Source organism: Mandrillus leucophaeus, unplaced genomic scaffold, assembly GCF_000951045.1.
Source record: "Mandrillus leucophaeus isolate KB7577 unplaced genomic scaffold, Mleu.le_1.0 Scaffold1119, whole genome shotgun sequence".
Taxonomy (NCBI): Eukaryota; Metazoa; Chordata; class Mammalia; order Primates; family Cercopithecidae; genus Mandrillus; species Mandrillus leucophaeus.
This window is the reverse complement of record NW_012099421.1, coordinates 136,190-149,648: the sequence shown is the minus strand read 5'-3', so window position 1 is coordinate 149,648 and position 13,459 is coordinate 136,190.

Below are 13,459 nucleotides of genomic sequence, written 5' to 3'. Positions count from 1 at the left end.
GTTTTCAAGACACAGGCCATCAAGCATCAAAGAATAGCGATCCTTGAAACAAATTATTGTGCTAGCTTACTGCCTGAAAAGAGTTTTCAGAATGTAATACAGGGAGATAGAATAGGTGAGAGGCCTCTAGGATTCCCTGAGTCAAGGAGAAGGAGCTGAGAGTATAGGGAGAACAAGGAGACTTGAGTTCGCAGGACAGAGTACTGAAAAAAAAAAAAAAAAAGAGCAACACAGAGAACTCTGGAGGGCTGCAAAAGGTTCCCCTAGAGTAGCCAGACTCACACAGGGCTAGGAATAGAGCCTTTTCCCACTGAAGAACCTTAGGTACGGTATTTGTCAAGAACTGTGAAGGGTCTGGGATTTGCCCTACTTGCAAACTAAAAAGATAGATCATGCTGTTTCATGGATGCCAACGGAAGACGAGAGATTCCTGGGTCAGAAAAAAAGGACTTTAGTGCTCACAGCACAGCAAGCAGCATACAAAAATCATATTTGTTTGCATTGGTTCGCCTTGTCCAAAAATTCTAGGAAGGTGATTTGATATGGGCAAACATAATTGTTGGATATACAGTGGATTTTCATCATAGTTGAGGAAAAACAAGCTTCAGTAAGTCCATAAATTTATAGTGAGCAGTAAGCCTGTGGGTCTCTTAAGAAAGTGCTAACAAGCTGGAAAGGTAACACAGGAAATCATTAGCACCCATCAAGCATGTAGCAAGATGATGGAATCACCTGAAACATAGGTCTGGGAAGTTATAATGAGAATAGGGAAGGAAGGGAAAAAGCATAGCTCAAAGGTGCCCAGGCCAGGAGCAATAGGTGACTCTAAGAACGAGGAGAGTCAGTATAGCAAAATGGAAAATTATCTCATCTGTAAAACCAGGATACTAATATTTATCTTTCAGGGCCATTGTGAGTTTTAATGAAAATATATGGCAAGCACAGTACCTGGATATAGAAAATGTTCAAACAATAGCCACTTGAGGAAGAGAAACAGAAAAAGGAAGCATATATAATATCACTAAGAAACCAAAATCCATGAAAATGATTGAGGCACAGTGGAAAGACAGAATTCTGCATTCAGAGAGACTTGGATTTGAACCATTTGCTATGTAACCTGAGACAAATATCTCCATTCTCTGTGTCTCGGTTTCCTTATATAGAGAATAGAGACAATAATATTAATGTTACAAAATTTAGGAATAATCAATACAATATTAACTGTCACCTAGTATGAACTGATAACTAATACCCTATTATTTTTATTATTAATACCATTGTTCCATTTGTCTTGAATTCGCCTCAGGCAAAATGCCACAGTGTGGAAGACAGCTCTATAAACTCTTCAGCTTTTTGGCTGAAAGCACAAAAACAGCATTAATGCTGATATCCATTTGTCTTCCATACGTATCAGGAGTAACAAGAGGCCAGCAAGCTCCATCAAGAGTTGCAAGGCATTTAAATGAATTACAAGAAAGAAGTGTCACTAGCCCCATTAATAATGAAATAGAACATTCTACTGTAAGGCTTTTTCTCAGCCTTCATAGTAAATATTAGCAGAATGCCTATACTCATACATACTCCAAGTTCCTAACAATGGTTACCCGAGCCTTCTTTCTTCTGTTGTTATTTACTTTCTCATAAAAAATATATATATATGCAAATCAGGGCCAGGCATGGTAGATGACGCCTGTAATCCCCACACTTTGGGAGACCAAGGCAGGTGGACAGGAGTTCAAGACAAACCTGACCAACATGGTGAAACTGTATCTCTACTAAAAATAAAAAAATTAGCCGGGCATGGTGGCGCATGCCTGTAATCCCAGCTACTCAGGAGGCTGAGGCAGGAGACCTGCTTGAACCTGGGAGGCAGAGGTTACAGTGAGCCAAGATCGCGCCACTGCACTCTAGCCTAGGCAACAGAGTGAGACTCTGCCTCAAAAAAAAAAAAAAAATGCCAATCAGTTCTTCATTAAAAGCACCAACAAAATGCAATCTCTCTCTTTCTCTCTTTCTCTCTCTCTCTCTCACACACACACACACACACATACACACACAAACTTATCAGAGGCCATATATAATTTATCTTCTTTCCATTAAAGTTAAGTCGAATACTCCTAGCAAAATTTCCCGATAAATCAAACAAATCAATAACAAGGAAAAGCACAGTGAACACCAGCTCTCATCAAAGGTCCATGAGAAAAATAAATTGATTCAGAAAGTCCCACCTGACTCATTCACCAAGGTGATCCATAGGTACCATATTTTTCTAAACTGAAAGTCAGGACATACAGTCTGGGAAGTATGAAAATACTTACTGGGGCAAAAGCTAAAATACCTAAAGTCATAGCTATCGATTCACTTTTCTGTCCAGACACTGGACAAATCACAAACCACAGACTAAGAAAGACTACTTGATTATCTCTGGTTACTGATTTGGCACACTATGTAATTGCCTGGGCTAACAGGAAGTAAATAAAATGTGTCTTCTACTCACAGAAAAAAAAAAATGAGCCAGAAGAGATTCATGAAGAGAGAACTCTAGGTAGAGTAATGCATCAGGAGAGGATAGGAAACAGTGTACAAGATCAAAATGAATGCCTGCACATTCTCATCCCTCACTGAGAAAAAAAAAAAGTGTACTTTATAAAGCAACAACTCAGAGGAGAAGGTGGGAGGCAAAGAGCATTTTGCAACAGAGAAAACCAAATGGACTGACTTCATGACAAGTATGGAAGGTATCCTCATATCTTCAAGCCATGTGTTGTGAGAATGAGGGTGAGTAGAGTGACACCAGCAAAATGACCAACTAGAAGAACTTGGCACTTAGCCCCTCCCCAACAAAAAAGGACCCAAACAACAAACAACTACATTTCAACTGGAATAACTGAGGAAGTATACATAGGCACACCAGAAGAACAGCAAAATCCCTATGGAGCAAAAAAGCCCAGGATAGCACCATAGAGAGGAGAGTGAGGCATCCTGCCTTTACCACACCATCTCTGCCACTGGGATCAGCTCAGAGCCAGAAGGAACTTCTTAAAGGGAAAACATAAAATGAAGACCTTTGGCAGTCTCTATCTTTGCCACAGATGCCAACAGTCATTGCTACAGAAGGGTCTGTCAGTCCTCAAATTTACTATGGAGAGTTGCTGAGAATTCACACTACTGCATGGCCCCAGAGCAGGAACTCCCTTGGCATCCCAAACCCCAACAACCTAAGCTGCTATAACATGGTGCCATCCTGAAACTAGACCCACAGCTAGAGTGCATCTTGCCCTGGGGACCAATAACCACTGACCCCTTCCATCCCTGAGGCTCCATCATCATTCCACTATGTTCACATGGGTGCCTGCAACACCAGTACCCTGGCTTCCCAGAGCCTGGGCCTGGTGAAATGAACAAGACTCCAACATCTGAATTCATGAGATGCTCTGCTTCCCAGGAAAACAGGTGGACCTACACAGCTGAGAAGCCCTGCATAACCACTCAGCTCACACACTATCACACCCAATCAGGAAGTATCCCCATTTCATTTCACTGAAGAGAGCCTTATACAGCCCCCTGGCCCACCTTTTGCCAAATAGCTTGCCCAGAGGTTTGTCTTTAAGAAATCGGTCCATATTTCCAGTGTGGATTTCTGGTACCAAAGGGAGCCGAGTGAATCATGTTCTCAAAAAATTGTGTTCTCAAGAGAACACTTCGATAAGAAACAGGTGACTGAAAGCTGAAAAGAAAGCTTTGTGACAGTTTAAATTACCCCTGCCCCATCCCTGACTCATAAGCTTAGTGAGGGTCTTGAAGACATCAGTCCATGTTCCCAATGTGGATTCCTTGTGCCAGGGTAGTAGCATAGACCATGTTTTTAAAAGTTTTTACCTAGCTAGTGGCTCCCTGAAGTACTAACATAAATAGCTAGCATTTGTTTGCCTAACCTAGAGCTCTCTGAGGGTACAGAAATAAGTACGTGGAGGATGGGCATTCATCAAAAACATTTAAAGGTAAACTAACTAACAGCTTCTGCCTGAGACAATGTACATCAGTTGGGCGAACAATAGACACAATGGAAAGTCAGGAGTAAGATGCTTTTGGGGAATAAAGGCTTTGAAAAGTTCCCACACATTCCTGGAAATTTAGAAGTCCATGCATATATCCAGGGTTGCAAGCACACCCAGATGACCTGAGAGTCTGTAAGCTCTCACTTGTGGGTGACATTCAATCTCTACATAGGCAGGATGGGAAGGTAAAGGAAAAGTTGTAAACTGTTGATTTGATTGCTAAAAGCTTACTCCAACACACACAAAAAGCCCAGCTGCAAACACTAAAAGATTGCTTTTGGCTCTAATAATTTAAGAAAACATCTGTCAAATCACTAAACATTAAGCTAACATAACAGAGATTTCAGTGACCACACATGACAAATATACTTTTTTTACAAAGATACATTGGAAAAGTCACTAAACAAAAACTATAACTTATGATAAAGAGAAACAACAAACCCCAGGAAGAGGAAATGTTGCAGGAATCAAAGGGACAGGAGAGACCAATGAGTGGGACAGGAGGATTTTAGTAGGTGTGCACTGGCCCAGTGGATTAACATCCAAAGGCTGAGCCTTGAACAAAGACAGGGCTTGACTTTTATACATGCATCAGAAAGAGGGTTGACCAGTGTGATGGTGAGAAATCTGTAGGGTGGGCAAGCAAGCTTACAGAAGCAGAACAAAGGCAGTTTGTCAAACAGTGACAGGTTTTACAACTTAAACATATCTTGTGACATTGCTGTGCTGCACAGAAGGAAAAACAGGAACTTACAAAAGTTGTAAACATAATTATGAGACTAGGAAGGGGGAAGGGGGGAGGGGGAAGCTGAAAGAGGAAAAACATGTTTTTCTCATCCCTGCTCCAAGATGGGAGGGAGAGGCTCTGGAGCCCATCCCTTCTGGGCCCTGGCTCTGCACATAGTGCTATCAAAGGCCCTGACAGAGCCCTGCCCATCGCTGGGCCTTAGAGTGAGTCAGTCTAGTACAGGAAAACTTGTTTTTCTTTGTTATATCTTCTGCTTCAGGAGGAATTTGATATTCAGCTAACACATTATAATGTTCAAAATGTCCAGTTTTTAACAACAAAATTACAAGACAGGCAAATGCATAGAATGTATGGATAATTAACAGGAAAAAAAGATATTAAATCATCTTTGAGGAAGCCTAAACATTGGACTTGCTAGACAAATACTTTAAATCAACTGTCTTGGTGACATAAGCAAGATAGCAGAATAGGAGGCTCCTGACTTTCACCCCCACTCCACCATGGACACACTGAATAAATATCTACACATGAATCAATTCCCTCTGAGAGAAAGCCAGAACCTAGTTGAGAGACTCCTACACACTGGATAACTTAAAACATATCCACATCAAAATGGATAGAAAAAGCTGAAGCACGCTTGTTCACAAACCTCACCCTAGACACCAATACTGAGGCAGGAAAATAGGGTCTGGATGCAGGGAACATAAGGCCAATTCAAATTTCAGCTATGACAGGAAATATCCTTTCCGTAAGGTGTATGCCATAAATTGAGGTATTGCTCCTCACACTTGAGGGCATTAGCTGCAGGGCTCTGCCCACAGACCCTGACCCAAACGACGGATGAATAAAACATACACTGACATGCAGATATTCTGTTTTGCCAGTCCAGCTGAGTGTCCAACCACCTGCACACCAAGAGAGGTTTGTCACTGCGGCTGGCTCTGAGCAGCTTGCACTCCAGGCATTTATTTGGTATACAATTAACAACAGATGCTTTGAGTAAACACATTTGTGGATAATTAAGATGGTTAAGAGAGTAAGTAGATCTAGGAATGACTAAAGCTCAGGCACCCAGGTCTAAGGTAAATACCATTAGGGGCAATATCCCTAGTTGACCTCCCCACAAGAGGGCCATCTGGCTCAAAGCTTAGTTAATGGAGGTAGGGTAAACAGACTTAACTGGGGAAGCCTCTACCATCCCTAGTATTTACTCTATGACCTAATGCTCTAAGGTAAGAACTGGCTGCCTTCAGCCTGTTCGGCTATTACAAGCTATGTAACCTTTCGGTCTTCTAAAAGGTTTGTGACTATTTCCTATAACTTTCCCTAATATTTCCCTTTAATATTTCTGCCACCATCCTGAGTGAATCCCAACAGTAAATGAGTTTGTAACTTTACTTAGTTTACATAGGGCATACTCGATGTAACCGATGGAATCCTTTGGGGGTATTTAAACTCCCAAAAATTCTATAACGGGGCCCTTGAGTACCTATGCTCAGGCCCACTCCCACACTGTGGAGTGTACTTTCATTTTCAATAAATCCCTTCATTCCTTCCTTGCTTTGTTTGTACATTTTGTCCAATTCTTTGTTCAAGATGCCAAGAACCCGGACACTCTCCACCAGCATATTTTTGGTGACCCAGCCAGGAGGAAGAGATAACCCTGAAGTTTGGGATTCATTTTTCTCCCTCTTCTTTCTGCTCCACACAGGGGCTCTCCCTCTCTTTTCTTTTCCAACCTGGGACCCTTAGTGTGCAGCATCTAAACATGGAAACAACTGCAGGTTTCTGGCCATAGACAGTGAAACTAAGAGGTTTCCATGCAGGGAAGCCTTACCACCACTGCCTGGCTGGCTTAAGGGAGCAGGGTCTTTTTCTTTTTTTTTTCCTCTCTTTCCTTTTCAGTCTGTCAGTGGCCGTTTCCCGGTAGCTCCTTGGAAATTGACAGCAATTGGCTGAGATCACTCCTCAGTGCTGCCTGAAGGCCTAGGAATGAATGGGAATAATTGCTCTGCCTGGAAGGGGGAAGGAATTTTATTTTTTTATCTTTTCTGCACATGGTTCCTGATCCCTACCAGCAGTGAAGCCTGGAGCACACTTGCACATGTTTCAGGGGACTTAAACCCTCTTCTCTTATGCTGAATTCTTCCCTTATCATACTCAACTGGCTAAGGGACAAAAAGGCCCACCCAGCATCTAGATCTTATTACAGTTCATGGCTTTTCTTATAAAGCTCACGGTATGCTCTGGAGGGAAAAACCTGCATGTGACACCCACCTAAGGCTAGAAACATCTGGAACACTAAGATTGGACTCCACAGGAGGATACTCCATAGGTTCTGCAGACCCCAACCACTCCAAAGAGGATGCTCTTGGCAGAGGTTCTGAGGTCTAGTAGTAAAAGCCCTCCTTAGAATTTTCTCTCACAGTTGCAATGCTGTTTGGCCACAACATTGTTTGGAATCTCAAGTTTACTGTTGAATGGGAAAGTAGAATAGCATTGAATGTAACCAGGCTTTTGTGCTTCGGTCCTAAGCCTGGTTAACATGTGACACCCTCCTTTGGTACAGTTTTGCCCCAGTACCCTTTGGAATCTGGGGAGGTTTGGCCTTTAAAAATCAAACTGCCATGGAGACTACTTTACCCCAAATTTTGGTTCATAGCCTTCACTGAATTATCTATTGGGGCAAAGTAAAACTGGCAAGCTTATGTTACTATCTCATGGATAAGGTTCCAGGTTATTGGATCTTCATTTACTTGTGTGTATACAGGTCTAGATGTGTTTATTTGTATGTACACTTACTGTTATAGGTTGTGTCTACCAAAATTGGCTTACAAGTAAAAGAGCCTCATAAGTAAATAAGCCTAAGCAATTTTCAAGTTCACGTGACTTAAAGTATAACTTTACTAAACATGCTAGCTTTAAAATTATTTGGTGGAATAAAAATAGAAATGCCTTCAGAATTGTCAGCCTACATTTTGTCTGAATTTTATGTTTGTCTTTGTTAGATATTTTTAAATGTCACTGTTAATTCGAGCTGGGAGCTGCTTGGGGCGAGCCTGCCTCCCATTTTATTCAAAGTCTCACTGAGATAAATGCATATCTGATTGCTTCCTTTGGAAAGGCTAATCAGAAACTCAAAAGAATGCAACCCTTTGTCTCCCACCTGTGATCTGAAAACCTCCAAACGCCTAGAGTTGTCCTGCCTTTCCAGACCAAACCAATGTTCATTTTAAATATGTTTATTGATGTCTCATGTCTCCTGTGTTAAAAGTAAAAAGTATGTACAGTGAATGAGATAAATGTTTTAGGTAACCTTTTCGTGTAAATTAAAATATTAAAGCTTTTTTTTTTTTGAGACGGAGGCTGGCTCTTTCGCCCAGGCTGGAGTGCAGTGGCATGATCTCGGCTCACTGCAAGCTCCGCCTCCCGGGTTGACGCCATTCTCCTGCCTCAGCCTCCCAAGTAGCTGGGACTACAGGCGCCCACCACCACGCCTGGCTAATTTTTTGTATTTTTATAGAGACAGGGTTTCACCGTGTTAGCCAGGATGGTCTGGATCTCCTGACCTTGTGATCCGCCCGCCTCGGCCTCCCAGAGTGCTGGGATTACAGGCGTGAGCCACCGCACCCGACCTTAAAGCTATTTTTGATGCTCATTTAATATCTGAGTCATTTCCAATTAAGAAGGGGTTGTGATATGGGGCAATATATTTCTAAAATTGTGGAACTGTTCTTATCTATAAATGCCTATATCTGATAGTTCAGGATTTCTTGCTTTTTAGGGCCTCACTGAAGTTTTAGGTTACTAAGGATAAAATTCTAGTTAACACATAATTCGGTATACGAAATGTGCCAAAAAGGTTATGTTACTAGTGAAAAATAGTAATTTTGTCTAATTCAGAAGTTATTTAAAAGGTAGTTCAGATTACAGATTTGAAAAGGTTATTTATGAAACAGTGTAGTAAGGAACCATTAAGTAGGGGGAAAGATGTGGAAAAAGTTTAAATAATAAAATATTCTTTAAAAGCTGATACAGAACTGGCACATTTGACTAACATTTTCATAGTTAAAGCTCATAGTCTTGAGTAAAATAAGAAATATTGTAAAGAAATGCATTGGCAGTTTGGCCATTTTTTTTTTGCAATATAGTTAAGCATGAAACTGGATTTAGTGTGGAGCCAAATTTCACATACATGCTTGCACTGCTTCACACTATGTTTACTGTTTTGCATGGATATTGTTAGAGTACTTATTGGTGATGTGCCTAAAGTGAATTTCTTAATTGCACAGGAGGTATAATATTGATGACCTTAAGGACATTGAATTGTATATCAGGAATAAAATATTCATTATGTGGGTTTTTGGAGCCCTAGGCAACACTATAGCCTGCAGGGTAAATTGATTAGGAAAATTTAAGGTTGGTTTCCTGTTTATTTGTTTTTGCTTCTAGTTTTCACTTGTTTGCTGTTTATTCTCTTCTGGCTTTGCTGTGTATCCATATATATAGAACCATGCTAGCAGAAGCCTTTTATTTGGTTCTGTGAATAGTTACTTTGTTTCGTATGCATTTCTTGCCGCTCACCATTTGTTCCATTTATCTGGAATTCCTAAGCTACCTTTGTCAGGCTGCAGGAATTATTGGAGCACACCAGCTTTTTATCCTTAAACTAACTTTTTGGATTTTAGGCTTCCTGATACTTTAAGTGTGTTGAGTATACTCTCACAAATAGAATTTGGGTCATATTTCTCTCTCTGCCCAGGTTCTCCAAAATTTGTCAACTATTATGAATATTCTCAACTCATGGCAATGTGTTTGTGAACAGTCAAGCAGGGTCCCCAGGGCCACTCAGGGAGAGAGAAACCAGAAACCTGGCCGGTCACCAAAAGGGTAAGAATTTCTTACCAGTCTTTCGCCTCTTTCTCTCTGCAAACTGGTTAATCACCTCTGTTAAGTTCTAAATTAATTAGTTTAATGATAAGAAGAACTTAAATATTTTGTCAGAAAAGTAGAAAGTGTAATGCCCTTTAGTTCATGGGACTTTAGCAATCTTTGGGAAATAAAGATGGTTTTAAAGATTATTGGTAAAATATAATTGTCTTCAAAATGTAAACATGTGGTCTAAATTATGTTCAAATATTAGGTTTGCTAAATGCTTTAAGGTCATAAACTGCTTCTTTGGCTTTTGAAAATTGTTTAACTTGCCTGCTTTCCAGCTAGGCAGGGCCTGGGGATATGTACAGTTGACCACACCCCTAGCTGTGCTGAAAACAGTCAAACCTTATCAGAACATAACTTACCAGATTTTATATTAAAGTTAAAATTGCTAAGAGTCACCATTGTAACATGCAATTAAAACTACCGGAAACAGTTTTACATGCAAGGTGTTTAAAAGCAGTAGAATGTGGGTTTTTTTTTTTTTTTTTTGGTAAAAGGTTTTTGCTTCTTTAAAATTTCTGAAACATCATTTTAGCAAAATAAATAATTTATGGTAATATAGAACTCCAAAATCACACTTCAGTTTCAAAATTGTCTTTCCTAATGCCTGGCTTTCTGGATGGATCAAAGGGCCCTTGGAAGCATCCAGAAAGAGGTAAACAGGATTATTTGACATGTTTACGTACATGGGATTGCCAAAATGATGTTCAATCTTCTTTAGGTTATACTTTTGTGAATAATACTAATATATGTTCCAAAATTGTATGGGATTTCTAAAATACTATATGCTATCAATTGTAATTATGGTTATTATGTTAAGTTATTGTAAACCACAGAAATAACCAAATTTCCTTGTATAAAGCTACTAACCCATGTAGAACAAAAATTAATTGAATATCAAGAAAATGCTTTGTCATGTTTTCATGTTAAACCTGCTGATACTGAAATTGTTTAAAATAGTTAATAACCAATGCTTGGTCCCATATTCCTGGGAAGACAATTAAAGCTTCATGTACATTTGTGTCAGGCCTCTGAGCCTAAGCCAAGCCATTGCATCCCCTGTGACTTGCACGTATATACACCCAGATGGCCTGAAGTAACTGAAGAATCACAAAAGAAGTGAAAACGCCCTGCCCCGCCTTAACTGATGACATTCCACCACAAAAGTGAAAATGGCTGGTCCTTGCCTTAAGTGATGACATTACCTTGTGAAAGTCCTTTTCCTGGCTCATCCTGGCTCAAAAACTCCCCCACTGAGCACCTTGTGACCCCCACTACTGCCCGCCAGAGAACACCCCCCCCTTTGACTGTAATTTTCCTTTACCCACCCAAATCTATAAAACGGCCCCACCCTTATCTCCCTTCACTGACTCTCTTTTCAGACTCAGCCTGCCTGCACCCAGGTGATTAAAAAGCTTTATTGCTCACACAAAGCCTGTTTGGTGGTCTCTTCACATGGACGCGCATGACATTTTGGTGCCATGACTCAGATCGGGGGACCTCCCTTAGGAGATCAATCCCCTGTCCTCCTGCTCTTTGCTCCGTGAGAAAGATCCACCTACAACCTCTGGTCCTCAGACCCACCAGCCCAAGTAACATCTGGCGAACATCCCACCAATTTTAAATCGGGTAAGTGGCCTCTTTTTACTCTCTTCTCCAACCTCTCTCACTATCCCTCAAGCTCTTTCTCCTTTCAATCTTGGTGCCACCCTTCAATCTCTCCCTTCTCTTAATTTTAATTCCTTTCATTTTCTGGTAGAGATAAGGAGACACATTTTATCCATGGACCCAAAACTCCGGTGCCGGTCATGGACTCAGGAAGGCAGCCTTCCCTTGGTGTTTGATCATTGCAGGGATGCCTCTCTGATTATTCACCCACGTTTCAGAGGTGTCTGTCCATGCCACAAGGACGCCTGCCTTGGTCCTTCACCCTTAGCAGCAAGTCCCACTTTTCTAGGGGAGGGGCAAGAACCCTGACTCCTTCTCTCCCTGTCTCTGCCCCTTCTCTGCTTTTCTGGAGGAGGGGCAAGAACCCCAACCCCTTCTCTCCCTGTCTCTACCCCTTCTCTGCTTTTCTGGGGGGCAAGAACCTCCCAACCCCTTATTTCCACACCCCAACCTCTTATTTTTGTGCCCAAACCCCTTATTTCTGTGCCACAACCTCTTATTGTTGTGCTCCAACCCCTTATTTCCATGCCCCGACCTCTTATTTTTGCACCCCAACCCCTTATTTCTGCACCCCAATCTCTTATCTTTGCATCCCAACCCCTTATTTCCACACCCCTACCTCTTATCTCTGCACCCCAACCCCTTATTTCACGCCCTGACCCCTTTCCCACTTTTCTGGAAAGTAAGAACCCCCGAACTCCTTCTCTCCATGTCTCTACTCTTTCTTTTCTCTGGCTTGCCTCCTTCACTATAGGCACATTCCACCCTCTATTCCTCCTTCTCCCTTAGCCTGTGTTCTCAAGAACTTAAAACCTCTTCAACTCACACCTGACCTAAAACCTAAACACCTTATCTTCTTCTGCAACACCACTTGGCCCCAATACAAACTTGACAATGGCTCTAAATGGCCAGAAAACAGCACTGTCAATTTTTCCATCCTACAAGATCTAAATAATTCTTGTCATAAAATAGGCAAACGGTCTGAAGGACCTGATGTCCCGGCATTCTTTTACACATCGGTCCCTCCCTAGTGTCTGTTCCCAATGCAACTCATCCCAAATCTTCCTTCTTTCCCTCCTGCCTGTCCCCTCAGTCCCAATCCCAAGCGTCACTGAGTCTTTCCAATCTTCCTGTTCTACAGACCTATCTGACCTGTCCCCTTCTTGCCAGGCTGAGCTAGGTCCCAATTTTCCTCAGTCTCTGCTCCCCCACCATATAATCCTTTTAATACCTCCCCTCCTCACACCTGGTCTGGCTTACAGTTTCATTCTGTGACTAGCCCTCCCCCACCTGCCCAGCAATTTCCTCTTAAAAAAGTGGCTAGAGCTAAAGGCATAGTCAAGGTTAATGCTGCTTTTTCTTTATCCGACCTCTTCCAAATCAGTTAGCGTTTAGGCTCTTTTACATCAAATATGAAAAGCCCAGCCCAGTTCATGGCCCGTTTAGCAGCAACCCTGAGACGCTTTACAGCCCTAGACCCTAAAAGATCAAAAGGTTGTCTTATTCTCAGTATATATTTTATTACCCAATCTGCTCCTGACATTCAATAAAACCCCAAAAATGAAATTCCAGCCCTCAAACCCCACAACAGGACTTAATGAACCTCGCCTTCAAGGTATACAATAATAGAGTAGCGGCAGCCAAGTAGCAACTTGTTTCTGAGTTACAATTCCTTACCTCCACTGTGAGACAAACCCCAGCCACATCTCCAGCACACAGCTCCAAACGCCTGAACCGCAGCTGCCAAAGGTTCCTCCAGAACCTCCTCCCCCAGGAGCTTGCTACAAGTGCCCGAAATCTGGCCACTAGGCCAAGGAATGCCCACAGCCCAGGATTCCTCCTAAGCCATGTCCCATCTGTGCAGGACCCCACTAGAAATCGTACTGTCCAACTTGCCTGGCAGTCACTCCCAGAGCCCCTGGAGCTTTGGCCCAAGGCTCTCTGACACTCCTTTCCAGACCTTCTCAGCTTAGCGGCTGAAGATTGACGCTGCCCCCATCGCCTCAGAAGCCTCATGGACCATCACAGATGCTTTAATCTTAATCAA